The following is a 19,588-nucleotide window of genomic DNA, read 5'->3' as shown; positions in this document are numbered from 1 at the left end:
AGGCTCAGGGGGCCCTTGTGGCTCTGCACAGCTCCTGCCAGGAGGGCACAGCCGGGAACAGGGACAGGAGCAGAGGGAACGGCCTCAGGCTGGGCCAGGGCAGGCTCAGGGTGGATTTTGGGGAAATTCTCCATGGAAAGGGTGTCCAGGCAGGGCAGTGGTGGATCCCCATCCTGGAGGGATTTAACTGCCCTGTGCCTGTGGCACTTGGGGACATGGGCAGTACTGGCCTTGGCAGGGCTGTGTTAAGGTTGGACTCTGATCTCAGAGGGCTTTTCCAGCCTGACCAATTCCATGAGCCCAGAAATCACAGGATGTGTGAGCCCTGTTCTTTCCCCTGGTCTGGGGCTCTTGGGGTTGGTGCTGCCCAGCAGCACTGACAGGACAGAGCTGTCCCAGCACAGCCAGGCCACCAAACCCTCCCAAAGCACAGCTCAGCTGTGGTGCCATGGGCAGGGAAGGGAACAGGGCACGTGAGGCACTTTGAGATGAGAGGCACCCACATGAACCCTGCAAGTGAGCTCTGCTGCTAATTAAATCTGTTCTCCTGATTATTTATAGCCCTCTATTTACTGGCTCATTGGCTTTAGAGGCCATGTTAGTTTTCCTTTTACATGTCTGTGTGAGCAGGCAGATTATCACTCACTGCATAGAGAACAAGTGACTGACTCAATGCCAGGATGATCTGTTACAGAGGGGCAGTGAGCAAAGGGCCCCTGTCCCTGCCTTTGGCACCTGGAGAGACAGGGAGGGATGCTGAACCCTGCTCATTTGGTGCAGAGGATGTGTCACCCCTGCCAGTGGCATTTTGGGGAGCTCAGGGCTGGATCTGTGCAGATTCTTCTGCTGGGGGAGGGTTGGAGAGGAGACAACTGAGGATCTGCACCCAAAGGTGGCTGTGAAATGGAGATGGAGAGGAGAAAAGAGTGTTTGCTGCCCATGGTGAGAGAACTGTGGGATGTTAATTGCAATTAGCAGCCCTGCAAGGCAGCTCTTCACTGGTGCAGCAGGGATGGGGAGCTCCCAGGAGGTGCTGGAGGGGCTGGAGGTTTGTGTGGTTTCAGAGCACACAGCCCAGCAATCGCTCTGGGTTAGGGAAGCCCATGGATCCCTGTGGGATGTTCAGGGACCTCAGGAGGAGCTGCCTGGATTCTCCTCCTGCTCCTGGCAGCTGCAGTTGAGCCCTGCCAGGCAGAGAAGAGCCTGAGCCAGGGGAGCTGCTCTGAACTGCCCTGCCCTGAGTGACAGCTGAAAATCAAAGCTGGGGCTGGCAGCAGAGTTAACCCAGCCCCCAGGCAGCTCCTGGGGCAGCAGCTCCTGCTCTGCCTCTGCTGAGGCTGCTCCTCACCCTGAGAGCCACCACAGACCCCGGAGGAGCACTCAGCCTGCACACACCTCAGCTCCCCACAGGGGACACAGGGCTGGCTCTGTGCCTCCCCACAGCGTGGCTTTGAAGGGTTCAGATCCATTTTCCAGGGTGAATGACCCTTCCATGGTGTAGTTATGGGGCCCTTCAGCATCAGTAACTCCACATCAACATCTGCAGCTGTGACTCCAGAGCTGGGTCTGTGTCCGGCTGTGCCTGGGGCATTGTGGGGTCCCCAAGGAGCCCACAGGAGCCCAGCAGTGATGGGAGGCTGAGGCTCAGAGCCCACATCCATCACTGCAGCACTGAGGAGGAGCACCAGGAAAAGCAGGCAGGAACAGCCCCAGGCTGAGGCAGCACATGGATCATTCCAGGGGTTTCTGCTGCACTCTAAGGCCAGGGAACAGGGACGTGGTGGGAGCTACATCTGGAATCAGGAGGGGTTGTGGGAAGATCACAGAACCATTGGTCACCAAGTCCAAGCTTTGAGTGCCACCATGGAGTAGGACTTGAGCTTGGTTTGGGTTTTCCAGGGAAGGGAACTCCCCTATTGCTGGGATTTAACCCCTCCCAGAGAAGGAATCTGTCCTGATAGCCAGCCCGAGCTCCCCTGGCTGATGCTGGGCTGCAGCTCAGGCTGAACCCCTGGCCAGGTTTGAGGCCACCCCAGTGCCTGTTCCCAAGATTTTGGCCAAATTTGGTGCTCCACCTGTCAAGTGGCACCAGGAGTCTGGCTGTACCTGCTGGGGGGTACCTGAGGGGCTCAGAGCTGCCAAACCAAATCTGCCCCAGGCCCTCTGAAGTCAGATACAGATAAAAAACCAGTGATTCTGTGTGCCTGCAAAGGCACATTTTTGTTGCTATTCCAGAAAATTCTCCCCAGTGTTGATTCACCCACTGCTGTGTCAGCTTGCACCTGACCTTTGAATTTACTGTATTTGCTAGAAAAGAAAACAAGTTCCTTCCCTCTCTTCCCCCAGTTGTTTTGTACTTAAAGGAAATAGACTTTTGTTTCAATAATCATAAACGCAGAAGGTTCCCCAGAGGGCTGTTTGAGACTCTGAGCTAGTTAAAAAGAACATTTGCATGAATTAAAGAGCAACAACGAGTCACCACTGATCTAAGCTGCTTTCTGGTGTCTGGAGGTGGGGAGAGTGAGACAGGCCTGGAGGAGGTGGGAGAGCTGAGAACGGGGCTGTTTGTTCTGCTCAGAGCAGCAGCTGGGGACAGTCCCTGTCCCTCACAGCCACTCTGTGCTCTGCCAGGACAGCCAGGCCCTGCCAGGTGTTACAGATACACATTATAATATTGGCTTTTCTCAAATATGAAAATGGATTTTATCTGTGTGGTGTTAAAGTTACTTTGCTATAAAGACAGAGATTTTGTTTCTGTTGTTCATTACGCTCAGTGCAGTAGCTGATATCAGTGTGCTGTGTTAAAATGCCTGCTGGGATGGGATCACACCCAATGCACACAGGATGAGCACACCTGGACAGAGCTGCCAACCATCAGCACTCACCGGCTGAAGGCAGGGAGGGCCAGGGCCCAGAACTGCAGGGGATGAGAATGGACTGAAACCACACCCAAGGAATTCACAGGCTCTAAAAAGGAGCCGTGCTAAATAATTCTTGGAATATGTAAACCAGTTTGGAGGAAGGTTTACTATGCATAAGGGTCTATGAATATGCAAAGGCTGATGTCACTAAAAGGTATTGAATGGGTACCCCTGAAGATTACAGTGTGCTCTTGGCTCAGTGCCACGATGCACCCGGCCCTAACAACCTTTGCTCTGTGGTCCTTGTCTCCTCTTGTTCTTTATTAAACTCTGTGCATTTTCACAGGACAGTGAAGGTGTTTTTCACAAAGGCCTCCCGTGTCCTGTGTGCCACACACAGCCCCGAGCTCCAGCAGGGACTGAAGGGACTTCCCTGGGGCTGCTGCAGCACACGGGGTGCAGGAGCTGGGCTGGAGCTGCAGGGGCCAGGCTGGGCCAGCTTCTCCAGGGGCTTTTCCTTGGTTGTCCCACTGCAGACCCTGCATGAGCCCTGCACGAAGCCCCCAGGCTGCTGAGGTGGGGCTGAGGTGCACGGCAGGAATGAAATCCCAAAGTGTGCAAATCCACAGCTCTGAAACACCCTGCAGGGCACACAGAGCACATCCTGCTCCTGCCTGGGCCTGACTGGACTGTCTCTTGTTCACTGCAGCTATAGATGTTATTATTTGTTAATTAATAATGGCTGGAGCTGGGCCAGGGCAGCTCAGGCTGGAGATCAGGGCAAGGTTCTTCCCTCAGAGGGTGCTGGGCACTGCCCAGGCTGCCCAGGGAATGGGCACGGCCCCGAGGCTGCCAGAGCTCCAGGGATGCCCAGGCTGGAGTTGGTGGGGGCTCTGGGCAGGGACAGGAGCTGGACTGGATGATCCCTATGGGCAGATGAGGACAAATCCCTCCAGGGACTGACTGAACCCCCAGTGATCTGTTTATAAAGCTGACACACAAAATGGGTGTGAAGTCACAGCCCCTGAAGGTCCTGCTGTTACTGCAGCTCCAGAGCCAGGCCACTGTTAAAATCCCCGAGTTTGGGAAAGTCAACATCCACTGAAACAGCACAAAGAGCCCCTTGGACAGGGACTCAAATGTAAAACCTGTTTTTCTATGAGCAGAGCTCTTGCTGAATGCAGCCCCAGCACTGTGAGACACAAACGTAACAGGGAGATTTTCCAGGGATGATGCAGAGTTCAGGAGCTCCAGGAGATCACATCCCAAACACCCAGGAGCTGTGTGGCTCTGGCATGCCTGGGTTTAATGCCTTGTGCCAGAATGAGACTTGGCTCAAAGTTGTGTTTGAGCCTCTGAGGCCGGGCTGGGTTTGATCAATGATTCACAGCCCAAAGTCTGTTAATCTGCACAAAAACAAAGTCAGGTGAAGGGCAGAGCAGACAAAAGCCAGCAGCAGGGCAGGGGCAGTGCTGGGGCAAGGTTACATCTGGAATTGGCTGTGAGGCCACACAGAAGTGTCTGGTACCAGCCAGTCCTCACTCACGGGTGGGGCAGGATGGAGAAAATGTGGGCAGTCCTTGGAGGGCCAGGCTGGGTTTAGTCCCACCAGGGTTTTGCAGAAGGGGAATAATGTCTTTACTCGAGATGGGGAAGTTCATAATTCCCTGATAGGGGGTGGGATCCTCCTCAGCAGGGGTTGATCAGCCACACTCCAATAAACAGAATTAACAGCTCCAAGGGCACGAACAACAACTGCTGTCAACATCCAGGATGAGCTGGCTGTGACCCAGTGACCTGCCCCACATCCCAGCCCGGATCCCGTGTTTTCTGGGATGGAGGAGGTGCTGTGCTCGGGATCCCAGCCCAGCAGAGATCACCAGAGCCCTTCCCTGGCAGCTCTGTCCTCCTGCCCTGCTGGCAGCACTCCCTGGCCAGAGCTGGAGGCAGAATTTCATTCCAAGCCCGCAGTGCAAATGCTGCAGCAGGAGCTGAGCTCTGCTGCTGCTGCCCTTCACAAGTAAATATTTATTTTCTCAGGCAGGCCACGTTGCCTTTATCTGGGAGAACAGCAGCATTTTCCCAGGGGCAGGGCAGAGCAGGCTGAGGTTTCCCAGGCTGGAGCTGGGATTTGGGGAGCTTTGAGCTCCAAGGAGCAGCTCCAGCAGCTCCCTGCTGGCATTCCCAGCATGGATCAGAGCCCAGCACCTGCCTTCAGCAGTGCTCCAGCTTGTCAGCCCTTGTACCTCCTCAGCCAGGAGCCAGAGAGCCAAACCCCCCCCCAGGTGGGAGCTGTGGGGCTGGTGGAGCAGTGCTGGGTCACAGGGACACCCCCTTGGTCACTGCTGCTCCTGACAAGAGCTGAGCAGGGCTTTTCCTCTGCTGAAACATCACCAGGGTGGAACAGCAGCAGCCCTGGGTCTGAAGCTGTGTCCAATCCTGCATCCCCTCCTTGCCTGCATCACTGGCACCATCTGCCACCCACCTCGAGCCACAGCAGAGGCATTTCCTCCTTTCCACCAAAGAGGGGTCTCCTCTCAGGTGTTTTACACCACAGCCAGGTCTCCTCTCAGGCTGCCCTCCCTCAGCCAGGCAGGAGGCAGAGCCCTCCAAGGTTCAGTGGTTTCTCTGGATTTTAAACACTTCCCTCTGCCCGCTCTCCAGAGCTGCTGCTGGTGCCTGGGATGAGGCAGCTCCACCCCGATCCCCTGCAGGGAGCTCGGAGCGAGCGGGGCTTTGTTCCTGCCCTGGGATTCACTCCCAACCACGGGGAGCTTGGCACAAAGGAAAAGCACTTGCAGAGTGTGCTGGGGAGGAGAACAGTCATGCTCCCTAACTGAGACAGTTCTGGCTCAGCCAAAGCCCACCTGGACGGGGCTGGGATGCTCTGTCCCCCTGTCCCCACAGGGATGCTCTGTCCCCCTGTCCCTGCAGGGATGCTCTGTCCCCCTGTCCCCGTAGGGATGTTCTGTCCCCCTGTCCCTGCAGGGATGCTCTGTCCCTCTGTCCCTGCAGGGATGCTCTGTCCCTCTGTCCCCACAGGGATGTTCTGTCCCCCTGTCCCTGCAGGGATGCTCTGTCCCTCTGTCCCCACAGGGATGTTCTGTCCCCCTGTCCCTGCAGGGGTGCTCTGTCCCCGTAGGGATGTTCTGTCCCCCTGTCCCTGCAGGATGCTCTGTCCCTCTGTCCCTGCAGGGATGCTCTGTCCCTGCAGGGGTGCTCTGTCCCTCTGTCCCTGCAGGGATGCTCTGTCCCCCTGTCCCTGCAGGGATGCTCTGTCCCTCTGTCCCCTCAGGGATGCTCTGTCCCTCTGTCCCCGCAGGGCTCCCAGCAGGCACACAGGGAGGGCAGAAGGTGCCAGAGCAGGAGGATCCAGCTCTGTGGTTCCCATCCCAAGCCTGCACTCGAGCAGATCCCTGGGTTTGTGTGTGGAAGGAGCCCAGGGTGGAGCTGCAGCCCCTGAGCCATGGGAGGCTCCTGGCTGCAGCTGGGCAGGGGACAAGGGACACTGGTGTGGGGGCACGGAGGTGACAGCACACAGCCATGGAGTGGCTGGCTTGGAAGGGACCTCAAAGCTCATCCAGTCCCTGGAAGGATGATTTCTGTTTTCATGGAATCATAGAGGTTGGAAAAGTGCTCCCAGACCATTGGGTCCAACCCCACCTTGTCCCCAGCCCAGAGCCCCCAGTGCCACATCCTGAATCCTTCCTTGGACACCTCCAGGGATGGGCACTCCAAACCTCCCTGGGCAGTCCTAAGACCTGACCACCCTTTCCAGGAAGAAATTCTTCCTGAAAATCAGAACAGAATTCCTTCTTTTAGTGCAGTCTCAGATCCCACCAAGTTCTGGTGCAGGTGTGACCCGGGTGTGGGGGCAGCCAGGGCAGGGGCTGAGGTCCAGGCAGGGATAAAGTGTGGACTCTGAGCAGCAGGACCCACACCTGGATCCCGAGCTGGAGCCTTTGGCAGATGAGCAGCAGGTTGGGATGGGGAGGCACAAGTGCCTCATGTGGGAAGGGGCCATGATAGCACAAAGGAAGGTTTTCTCTTTGAGGAAAACATGGAAATACCTGGAATTACAAACTGCCTACCTGGAAAAAAATAACAATGCTGAGAGTTCCTCTATTCCCAAACTCTTGTTTGATCCTGTAAGAGACAGGGGAAGCAGGAAGAGGCAGCATTGTGGGTCTCTGATCAATACACCCAAAGCCCACTCTCACTTTGATCTCACACCAGGCCTGGGCCTGGTTTTGAAGTGTAAATCGGGCTTTGGAGCACTTAATCTTCCCCTAAAGCCTGACTGAGGGGGAAGACTCAGCCCTTGAAATAATGGAGGGCAGCTGAGCTGATCCCAGACCTGATGGCAGCCAGGATTCAGCCTTCCCCTTCTCCCATCCCGGGCTGCCCCCAGCCCCAGCCATCCCTGCAGCCAGGAAATTGTCCCTAAACCTCCCCTGGCACAAGGTGAGGCCGTTTCCTCTTGCCCCCTCTTTTATTGCCTGAGAGAAACAGCCAAGCCCCAGTGGCTGCACCCTCCTGCCAGGGCCTGTGGAGACACCAGCGTTTCCTCCAGTTCTGAGAAGGAGAATTCAATAGGAAACGAGAGGCACTTCTGCAGGAAGAGGCTACATGAAATGAGCCTCTTTAATGAGACAGACAAGTTATAATCAGCATTTCCAATTGTGAAAAATGCCCATCACTTGTTTTTAAAAGTTTAAAAGTTTAATAGCAATAAAACGGTTATGAAAATAGTAATATAATTAGAGTAATAAAAATTTGGACAATTTGGATTTAGGACAATACAAGACAATAAAAACAAAGAGTTACAGACAGTCCAGGTACCTTTTCTGGGCAAAATAAGCCCCAAAAAGGACAGATTAACAGAGGATTAACCCTTAAAAGCAACAGCCTGTTGCATATTCATACACCTCATCCATGATGCATAAATTCCATTCAAACACAGAATTCTGTCTGGTCAGTGTCAGCTTCTTCCTCTGAATCCTGACGGCGTCTTCAGGGCTGAGGAAGGTGGGAAGAAGTTCATTTCTTCTGATAAGGGAGCAATAAATTCTCTTTCTCTGAAAGATTGAGGTGTCCTGTGGCTGCTATCTCAGTGAGAGTACCTCAGTCCTCTCTTTAGAACAAGTATCTTACATAGCATAGATTCTATTTTAACATTTTGTTATAACCTAAAACTTTATTTAGCACACCACTTAAGAAAGTTAATACAGCATAAATTTCTAACATAACACATATAATATTCATTTGAATATTTGCGAAAAGCCAATCATAAAATACCCATTTTTCACACCAATCTTCTCTGGGGTTTGCTGGTGCAGATGGACAACAGCAGCCCTGGGACTGCAGGGAGGACATTCCCTGACATGGATTTGTCCAGCAGCTGGCACAGAGACCAACACACAGCCACAGTTAACTGAGACCCACACACAGCAAAGGGACCAACGCACAGCAAAGGGAATAACACACAGCAAAGGGAATAACACACAGCAAAGGCACCAACACACAGCAAAGGGACCAACACACAGCAAAGGGACTGGACCAACACACAGCAAAGGGAATAACACACAGCAAAGGGACCAACACACAGCAAAGGGACCAACACACAGCAAAGGCACCAACACACAGCAAAGGGACCAACACACAGCAAAGGGACTGGACCAACACACAACAAAGGCACCAACACACAGCAAAGAGACCCACACACAGCAAAGAGACCCACACACAGCAAAGGCACCAACACACAGCAAAGGGACCAACACACAGCAAAGGGACTGGACCAACACACAGCAAAGGGAATAACACACAGCAAAGGGACCAACACACAGCAAAGAGACCAACACACAGCAAAGAGAACAATACACAGCAAAGGGACTGGACCAACACACAGCAAAGGGACCAACACACAGCAAAGCTCTCGGAGATTTCTGAGGATCCAAGGTGGGACCTGCTCTCTCGGGTTTTGTGTTGCTGAAATGGCTCCCGAGGTATTAAAGGGTCTTTTTTCTTAGCTTTGTCCCTGAAGAAGAAGTTGGGATTCCACGCCTCTGCTTTTCAAGGTTGTTTATCTTCTCTTATCTAATACATTCTTTCTCTGACCTGCTGAGGTCTGTCTGTCAGGTTGGTTCATGGCACACTGATTGCCCTTGGGGTGGTATTAGTTTTTTATACTAGAATTTACTATACTATTATTTACAATCATTTTCTAATACCTATCACTTATGTTAGACAGTCTGTCTCTAATCTAAAAGTGTCCCTATTACAGCAGAAGATGGAGGATAAGAAGAAGAAGACAGGACACGTTTAGATTCTTCTATTTTGCTTCTTGAACCCCCATTCTAGAAACCCCAAAATTCTACTTTTTCACCTTGTGACAAATTAACTATCATTCTACTCAAACTCTTGTGGCTTGCAAATCTTCTACCAACACAAAGTTGGTAATTGTTTCTATGGGTTAAAATCGAAGGCCCAGGTGTTTTTGATGTCGTGCTAAGTTCTCTGAGCCTCTTGCTAGGGTGTCAAGTCTTCTAGGGCAGTTAGAGGAATGTCTTGGGTTCTGACACTGCTCAAGCCCAGAACTGCAGGGATGCATGGGATGGATCAGCAATGCTGAGCAGAGAGAGTTTCCAAGGTGGAAGGCAGAAGTTTGCAGGTCTGTGCCCTGCTTGGCGCATGTTGGTGTCCCCTTGGTGTCCCCTGGTTGGCAGGGCTCTGAGGAGCTGCCCAGGGGTCAGAAGTGCCAGAAAATCTCCCTAAACTTGGGCAAGGCCTGTTCTGAGCTGGGATTGAGGATCCTGAGCTGGGGCTGTTCCTGAGCTGGGATTGAGGATCCTGCAGTGGGGCTGGGATGGGGCTTAGGACCAGGGAGGCTCCTGTGGGAGAAATCCCAAACTCTCGCCTGCTCCTGTCAGGGGAAGGCAGAAAGAATAGTAAAAGGTGAAAACCTGCACCAAAAATTGTAGCAGTTTCTGGTGACATTTGCAGCCACTGTTCCTGCTGGATCTGCAGACTCTCTGTCCTTCAATGGGCTGGTGGGACTCAATTCTCCAAACTGGGAGGGTTGGTTTGTTTTCCCTGCTGGAAGCTGGGGCTGGGCCAGGTCCTGGTGGAATCCCCACTCTCCACCTGAGGCACCAGAGCCCTTTCTCTCGTGTGACCATGGGGCAAGGCCCGCCTGCCCTGACCCTGCTTTCAGAGCTCTCCCAGCAACATCAGAATTCCAGGCTGTCCTTGTTTGTCAAGGAAGAGAGGGAGGGAAGCTTGGACAGCTATGCCTGCATCAGCCCACCTGGGAGACAAATAAAGCAGTGTGTTAACCATCACCATCCTCATCATCACTATCACCATCATCATCATCATGACCATCATCATCATGACCATCATCATCACCATCACCACCATCGTCATCACCATTATCACCATCATTATCATCACCATCATCATCATCACCATCATCATCATCACCATCACCATCACCATCACCACCATCATCATCAGCATCATCATCAGCATCATCATGGAGCTGTATCTCTCTCTTTACAAGGCCTTTTAAGGATAAACTGTCCAATTAAGAAATGACACCTAAATTATTTTAGTTTTAACCCAATAATCAACCACCCATGGCCTTCAATGGGGACTTTTTATCCAATTACACAAAACCACACAACCCCATGGAGGAGAAGAAGAAGGGGGAGGAGAAGGAGAAGGAGATCCAGCCTCCACCGTAAAACCTCCATCTTGCTTTATATCTATTACTACATTCTAAAACCCCAAACTCTGAGTTTCCCACCCTGTGATCTCACACACTTCTATTCAAACTCCACACCCACAATCCCAGTTCTGTCATTACATTCTGGAAGCTTCTCCACAGCCTCAGGTCAGTGCAGTGTTCTCTGGGGGTCAGTGCCTGGCAGCACAGAAAGCCTGGAATTCTCAGTGACCAGGGTTCCAACAATTACCATCATCATCATCGTCATCATCACCCAGCTCCTACATGGGTGTGATCTTGGCCAGAGTGGCCTGGGGAAGGGCAAGGCAGTGAAGACTCTGTGGGTCAGAGGCTTGGGCCACTCCTGGGGAGAGCTGATACCAGCACCCAGTGCAGGGGAATTGCCCAGGGAGAGGCAATAAAGTCTCCTCCATTTAATCCCATTGAGGTTTTGGGAAGAAAATCCCCATCACGACTCAGTGCAGAGCTTTGGCTTTGTATCCTTGGGGCAGAACCCACCTGTGAGTAGTGGAGTGGTCACTGAACACCAACCAAAGCACCAGGAAGACTCTGTAGCCTCCTCTGCTACCTCCAGGGACCTCTGGTTCCAGCAAGGACAGAGGTGTCCTAGCACCCTGGGTGTTGGGACAGCACAGCTAGAGACACAGCTAAGGAGCAGAGGGTCAGAGGGACACAAAGAGATGGGTCTGGGGGCACCAGAAGGTCAGAGGGACACAAAGAGATGGGTCTGGGGGCGCCAGAAGGTCAGAGGGACACAAAGAGATGGGTCTGGGGGCGCCAGAAGGTCAGAGGGACACAAAGGGATGGGTCTGGGGGCGCCAGAAGGTCAGAGGGACACAAAGGGATGGGTCTGGGGGCACCAGAAGGTCAGAGGGACACAAAGAGATGGGTCTGGGGGCACCAGAAGGTCCGTGGTCCCAAGCTGAGCTGAAGGTCACCCCTGCATCCTGTGAAGGGCTGGGCTGAGCCTCAGCTGAGTGCCAGGTGTCCCCTCTGAGCTGGCAGTGAGTGACACACGGGGCTGGTGTTTAATGTGCCCAGCATTACAGGAGGTGCTACAGCTCATTTCTGCTCAGGCACCTCGTGGGGATGATGAATGTGCTTTAATAGCTGCAATATTTAGTGGTTAATGTAAAACCACTTGCTCCAAACGCTTGGCACTTGTGAGGTTACAGAGCTCGATTTATGGCTGCTGACAGACCCACCCTGCCCCAGGGCGTGGGGAAAGGCCCTGCCACCCATCCCACCTTTGTACCCTCCACCAAGGGTTCTCTGAACCCCAAACCGCTGGGGTTCTCTGAGTAACAAACCCCCTACACCTCCCCAGGAGTGTTTTCTCAGCAGCCAAACCCAAAAATCCTGCAGCAAAACCCTCCCTGCTCCCAATTCCCAGCCACACCACAGCCATGGCTGGAGCTGCTCCCTCCACCCCTGCGAGGAGCCACAGAGGGGAAGCACCACAAAGGGAGAGGGGAGAAACATCCCAATGAGCCTGGGCTTGGGCACAGCAGGGAGGACAGGGCTGGCAGCTCTGGAAGGCACCAGGCACAGGGGGTGCAGCTCCTGGGACAGGCACAGGCACAGGCACAGGCACAGGCACAGGCACAGGTGGGATTTCTTGGAGCTGCTGAAAACCCAGCACTGGTGTTGAGAGCACAGCCGTCCCCTCCTGTGGTTTATTTTGTGCTGCTGCTGGTTGCCTAGGGGAAATTTGAAAGACAGTGCTAATTTAATTTGTCAGAATGGATAAAGATAAGGCTGCAAAGCTCGTTAGTGGAGCTCCAGTGTCACATCATCCACAGGCACGGGGACACTGCCAGGCTCAGACCCCATTGTCTCCTCCATGTTCTGATTAAAGCAGGATGAGGCTCTTTCATTGCACGGCCTCCAGGAAAGGCAGAGCTCTGCCAGGGGCTTTGGGCACAGCCAGAAGGAGCTGTGGCAGCAGGAGATGCCAAGTGCCACCATCAGGGGAATGCACAGCTCCAGGTGCACCCACCACACCTCACACCTCCCCTGCTCACACCGGTTCCTCTTGGCTTTACCCCTCTGTGCCTTTCTGTTTCTCTCCCTGTCCCTTTCATTTGCCAACTCACAAAAGAAAATGGCCAAATGATGTTTTAAAAAAAGCATTACAAACTCCAGGGAGCAAATTATGCCCCTAGAAGAAGGTGAGAGATTTTCTTCTCAGTTAAGCAAATTAGGATTTAGAAAAATCCAAATCCTCTGCTGCAGATGAAAGTCCTGGTGGGCTCCCTGGAGCACCTGTGAGAGCTCCCAGGCAGGAGTTTTCATCAGGGCCTGCCTTCAGAAAGCAGGAAAGGTTCACTCAGTGTCTGTGAAGAGAAGAGAACCTGCTCCTTGCAGATAGGAACGCTTGTGCTGCTCAGTGGGATCAGTGGGAAATTGGCTCCCAGCTCCAGAAGGAACAGCCAGGCAACGTCTGCAACTCAGAGAGAAGAAAAGCATTACTATTAAAATTAATTACCTCTCAAGCCCCCTTCATCTTGATCTAAGTGCATGAGAAGATGGATTTGCTGCTCTAAGCAGAGGGGTGGAGGAGAATTTGAGCAGATTTTCCAGCAGCAGTAAAAGCCTGAGGTTGCTGAGCGGGGAAGGCTCCACAGGCACTTTGGGAGCCTTGTCTGAGCTCCTGGCCTGGGAGCCTGGGGCTGGGCCTTGTGCTCAGTTTTTGGGCCACTTTGCTGCAGTTGAGCACAAAGTCTCAGCCCCAGAGGGTTGGTCCAGTGTGGGTCACCCCCTCTGCTCCCTCAGGTGCCAGGGGCCTCTCTGAGGCTTCCCTCAATGGCCAGAAGTGCCTAGGCTGAAAGCGCTCCTTGGAGGAGGAAATCCAGCACAAACACCACACGACTGTTTTCTTTCACAATAAAAAGGCAAAAATCATGGAATTGCAGAATCACTGAGGTGGGTAAAGCCCTCTGGGATCAGGGAGTCCAACCACCCCCAGCACTGCCAAGGCCAGCACTGACCCTGTCCCCAGTGCCACATCCACAGGGCTTCAAATCCCTCCAGCCACGGGGACCCCACCTGTGCCAGGGCTGGGCAGGTGGGCATGGAGAATGTATCCAATATCCAATATCCAATATCCAATGTCCAATATCCAATATCCAACCTGAACATCCCCTGCCACAGCCTGGGGTCATTTCCTCCTCCTGTCCCTGTTCCCCGGGACTGCCTCAGCGCCTCTCAGGCCCTGGCCAAGGACTTCAGCCCTGCTGCAGGGCAGGATTAAGGGGCTTGGCCATTAAAGGCCTCAAATTTCAGCTCAGGTTCCCAAAATCCCTGGGCAAGGCTGGGAAACGGAAGAGGTGATAAAGCAAAGTGATATTTATTGAGTGTGTCATGCACTTATCCCAGCTTTTATTTCCAAGCAGCTTTTGGAAATCTCATCTCTAAGGATTTATTTTTTCCTTCTGCCTCAGCTGCCTGTGCCTCTCTCCCTCCTTTCAGCAGCAGCTCCTGCACCTTCCTCCATCCAGCAAAGGGCCGTGAATCCAGGAAATTCATGAACTCCCAGAAAGTTATAGCTCTTAAAAAAGTCCTCATTTGCAAAGTGAAAAATGGTGTGATGTATATCTAGAGCCAGGTGACTTTATGGGGCCATTTCAGAGCAGGCTGGAGCTGTAAGCACACAGATCTGTCCGTAATTGCTGGCTCTGAGCCCCACTCCTGCCTGCCCTGGGCCTCCAGGGATGCACCTGGGAGAGCTCTGGGGTTGATCAGCTGAAATCCAGGCAGTGGGTGCAGCTCTGCAGCAGGAGAATGCCACAAAGAGCTGGGCTTCACAAAGCCATCAATTATTTGAAACAATAAATATTGTACACACTCTGCATTTCTTTTGGTTTCTGAGCCTTTATCAGGCTGAGTGGAGCATTCAGGCTCTTTCCCTGCATCCTTACAAGAAAGCTTTGTGTTTTCTGTTTGTTTGGTTTTTTTTTTTCCTTTTAATGAGAGAAGAAATTCTCCTGTAATCCCATTCCTTCAGGAGCAAGGGCTTTGTGATATGAGACATAAAAACACTTGTGAAATTCAGCAGAGGGACCCAGCCAGCAGCTGCTTCCTCCAAGCCTGAGTTCCATCTCCTTCATGGAGGTGCAGGTCTGGCACAGACCAGAACCACAACCAGGCACTGCCTGAATTTCCTCCAGAATAAAATACCAGTTCCAGCACCCAGGGGATCATCAGTCCCTCCAGGATTTGGCTGAGCCATTGTTTGCTTTCTTTACCTCCTGTATGCCCTCCCAACACTTGTTTTTCTTCTAAGTGATGACTTTTACCTTTATTTGATACAAAGTGTTGATGCATTGCTGGGGGAAACTGAGGAAACTGGGACCATCCCAGTAATTCAGAATATTCTGTTTCCACGGGTGCTCATGCCAAGGAGTTGTGAGGAGCATTTCACCTCACCCAGGCTCCTCCAAATGTGGAGGTAATTACAGATCTGCAGCACATCTGATTCCAGGCCAAATATTTGATAAAATAAAAAATACATCTGTCACTGCTTTGGCAGAATTCTTCTTTCCTGGCAGGAAATTTGTCTTTAACTTTGTCTAATTTTCTTTTCTTTTCTATTTTTATAGAAAAAACTGTGTTCTTTCTCCATTGGTCTTCGCACCCTCAGGACTCAGAAAATTGGTTTTGGCAGGAGTTTTTCCAGGGTCCCTCTTTATTTACCTGATGTCAGGGGAGTAAGAGACAAGGCTGAGTGTGTGAGCACTGTCCTGGCCAGACCCCCTGTCTCGGTTTGGATAGACAGGTAACTGCTAAGGAAGGCAGAAGCCTCCCTTGAAATGGAGAATGCAAACCCTCCCCACCCCTCTGAATTGCTCTAAATTTTAATTTAAGGGGCTCTCAAGCAAAAAATATGGGAGCAGGAAATAACAGTTCTTTAATAGGGAAGAAAATAAAAGGATAAAATAAACAATGCAGTGAACTAAAGCAACAGTGCCAGAGTCAGAACCCAGCCTGACACCCTGTGGGTCAGGGTGATGGTGGCAGTCCAACTGGAATTGTGGCTCAGCCCTCCTGAAGTATCAGATGTGGCTCTGTTGGAGCAAGGGGGTCCTGTAGAGAAGGATGTATTCTTCCTCTGCAGATCCAGGGCAAGAGGCAGCTGCTGTTCCTCTGGGCAATGCAGTGCAGAAGCCGTGCTGGTGTTCCAGAATCTCCAGATTCTATCCGGGTAGGAATGCTTGGCTCCTCCCTCTGGGCTCCCATCTGCCAATGGGATGCTGTAGTTCTTATCAGCCATGCAGGGACATTCCAGAGCTGTTATCAGCAGGTGTGTCCCTGGAGGGAGGAGTGATTGTGGTCACTCAGAGAGAGAGAAGGAAAACTGCCCACTTGACAAAAGACAACTACAATACAGATGGTAATAGAATACATCCTGCCTTGCAATTTGGAACACCCTCCCAGCTCTGGAGTTCCCTGCATTCCATCCTTCCCTGCATTCCATCCTTCCCTGCATTCCCTGCCTTCCTTCTCCCCTTCCCTCAGGTCAGCACGTGCCAACAGGGAGTTGGGAAAAAAGGGAAGCTCTCAAAAATGAAGATATTCAGTGGAGCAGCCACCCTTGTCACAGTTCTTGGGAGGGTTTGTTCTCTGTTTGCTTTTGAAGGATCTCCTGGAGGTTCAGGTGCTCTGATCTCTTCCTCTTCATCCCATTCAGCACCATCCTGCCCCTGCCTTTCCTGCAGGTTTGTCTGGATGAATTCTGGCCACGGGAAGGGCCAGAATTCCAAATGCTTCCATTCCCCCTGTGATGGTTTCAACCTGACAAGAGTCAATTTAGGTGGAAAGGAGAAGGTTTTTTTACAGTGAGGGTGGGCAGGCCCTGGCACAGGGTGCCCAGAGCAGCTGTGGCTGCCCCTGGATCCCTGGCAGTGTCCAAGGCCAGGCTGGACACTGGGGCTGGCAGCACCTGGCACAGTGGGAGGTGTCCCTGCCATGGCAGGGTGGCACTGGATGATGTTTAAATTTCCAGCCCAAAGCATTCCAGGATTCCCAGTGCTGGGATTCCAGCCAGCCCTGCTGGCTCTGCTCTGGAGGAGCTCTGTGGCCCGTGGCTGGTTGTAGCTCCAAATGTTTCCCCTTATTCTTGCCAGTGTAAAGAGCAGCTCCAGGCCTGGGGGAGCAGCTCCCAAGCAGTGCTGACTTCCACAGGCTGAGTTTTCCTCCCCCTTCCCTCCTGTTCTGACCATTTCACTCCTGACACTGCCCGGTTGGACAAGCCAAGATCCCTTTCAGTGCTGGCCACCAAAACCAGCCCAGGATGGAACGAGCAAGCACTCACGGGCTGGGGAGTGAAACTCCCCAAGAGAAAAGAAGGGAATCATAAAAACCAACTGAGATTTGTGATGCAGCCCCACAAGGCAGAGCTCAGGCATCAGTGACTCTATCGGGCCCTGATGCAGAGTCTGGAGCCTCATGTTTATAACTCACAGAGTGTGAAAGGAAAGGGAATATTTATGACTCCAGAAGATATTTATGACTCTTTCTCCAGCTGCTGTCTCAGACTGAAGCTGGGGCACATCCGAGGAATCGCTCTCATCCTCAGCCTTCATCACCAGCCCAATCCCAACCTGTCAGGCCAGCGTTATTTGGGTTTATTTGCAGAACAATTCCACAGGGTGATTAAGAGGGAGCCTCACTCCTTAATGTTTTTGTGCTTGGAGGCAGTGGGAAGAGCAACAGACAAAGCCCTCAGCACAAGAACACAAACAAGAGCTGCAGAGGAGCCAATACCAATCCTTCACCTCCTTCTTTTTGTTTTAACTGTTTTAAATCTTTTTGTTTTAAACCAATTCTTGTTCTCTGGGAAATAATTTATGCACCGAGAAGGTTCAGCAAAACACCATCCGGCATTCATCTGTCTATTGAGAAACCCAACCGTTTCACAGCTGTAAAATTAAATTTAGAATAAATGAACCAAAGTTAATTTTGGAGGGAATGAGAAATACTGGAATGCCAAAAACTTCCCTTCCCCTCAGTGAGGTTTTAGTGCATTTTATAGACATGGCTGAGTTTTGCAGCTGAGCTCGGGGTGGAGCTGTACTAAGCAAATTGGGATTTCCAAGATTCTCATCACCCTGAGCAGACTCCAGGAGATTCTGATGTCCCTTCCCTCCTCAGCTTTGGATGTCTCACTGCAACAGGACAAGGGCCAAGGGGGTGGCACTGAAATTTCCAGATATCATTAAATTAAACACTCAACTGTAATCAACAGAAAATAGTGGCCAGGTCTGTGCTGGCACCTCTGAAGCCCCATCTGAGCTGCAGTGAAAACCTTTCAGGTCATCCCACAAGGGGCTCTGAGACCCCACTGCGCTTCCTCTCCCCCAGCTCTGGTGGCAGCCCCGTGCTGGCTGCAGATGTTGATCTTCCTTGCAGAGATCCCTGCATCCATCCCAGGATAACCACGTGGATGAGAAAGCTGTCCCCATAGCTCAGCCTTTCACAGCGAAAAAAGCCTCATATTCCTTGTATTCCTCACCAGGAACAGAAGCTCTGAGTCCTTTGATTCTGGTAAACACCATTTATGAGACACATGAAACGAGAGTCAGTCGGGAGGAGATGTGACAGAACCCCTGCCTGGGAAGGCGGCTCCTGCCTCGCTCCTCTGCTCCATGGCACCAACAGCCTTTGAGGGGATCAGAGGGAAGAGCTGCTCTGTGCTGGGGCTGTGGCACTCCCAGGGACAGGGAGATGAAAACAGGGAGTGTTTGGAGATAAGTGATGTCAGGAAAATTAATCCACAAACACCAGAGGTTTGTGTCCAAAAAGGAAAGAGAGGAATCCTGTAACGTCATTCACATAAAGGGAGAGGTCACGGGGCATTTCCCATGGGGTCTCTCACATTTTTGGAGGATGCAGCCTCTTTTTTATCCTTGTCTCCCTGCTGCATTTCCCTCCCTCTTTGTCCATTGGCTGAGGTACTTGAGAGGTACAGACTTCCCAAATCACCTGATACAGACCCCCTTCTAATGTATAGCCCCTGTCCTGGGTTGCCAAGCAAATTGTATCTGTTTGCCATCTGCATGGCAGCTGTCTCCTGTTCATGGGCAGTTTCCCTTATCTCTTCCACACCCCCTCCTCCTGCTGATAACAGCTCTGGAATGTCCCTGCATGGCTGATAAGAACTACAGCATCCCATTGGCAGATGGGAGCCCAGAGGGAGGAGCCAAGCATTCCTACCCGGATAGAATCTGGAGATTCTGGAACACCAGCACGGCTTCTGCACTGCATTGCCCAGAGGAACAGCAGCTGCCTCTTGCCCTGGATCTGCAGAGGCAGAGACTGCACCTTTCTCCAGGATCCCTGCTCCAGCAGAACCAGCCCTGGCACTGCAGGAGGGCTGAGCCACAATTCCAATGGTTCTGCTGCCAGCAGCCTGACCCACAGGGTGTCAGGCTGGGTTCTGACTCTGCCACTGTTGCTTTAGTTCACTGCATTCTTTATTTTATCCTTTTATTTTCTTCCCTATTAAAGAACTGTTATTTCCTGCTCCCATATTTTTGCCTGAGAGCCCCTTAATTTAAAATTTATAGCAATATGGAAGGAGAGGGGTTACATTCTCCATTTGAGGGGAGGCTCCTGCCTTCCTCAGCAGAAACCTGTCTGTTCAAACCTAGATTATCCCCCTTTTCTTTTCCTTTTGTCAATCAGTGGATTTCCCATGGAATTTTTGTTCATCCCATTGCTTCTTTCACCTCTCAGTATCTGGCTTTATCTATCAGCAGACCCACAGTTTGGAAAGACAAATCCCTCATTCCTTTCAGTGACATCCAGAATTCACATCCCCACACATCGCCCCTGCTAAGCTCATGTGACAGATGAGCAATGCCATGGCTGACTCTCACAATTAAAGGCAAATATCCTGTATCTATGTCAGGAGCAGTTTTATAGATTTATAGTTGTGTTTTACCCCCCTGTGCTGTTCTCAGGGGTGCCCTGGGTTTGG

Source organism: Agelaius phoeniceus, chromosome 22, assembly GCF_051311805.1.
Source record: "Agelaius phoeniceus isolate bAgePho1 chromosome 22, bAgePho1.hap1, whole genome shotgun sequence".
Taxonomy (NCBI): Eukaryota; Metazoa; Chordata; class Aves; order Passeriformes; family Icteridae; genus Agelaius; species Agelaius phoeniceus.
This window is presented reverse-complemented; position numbering follows the sequence as displayed.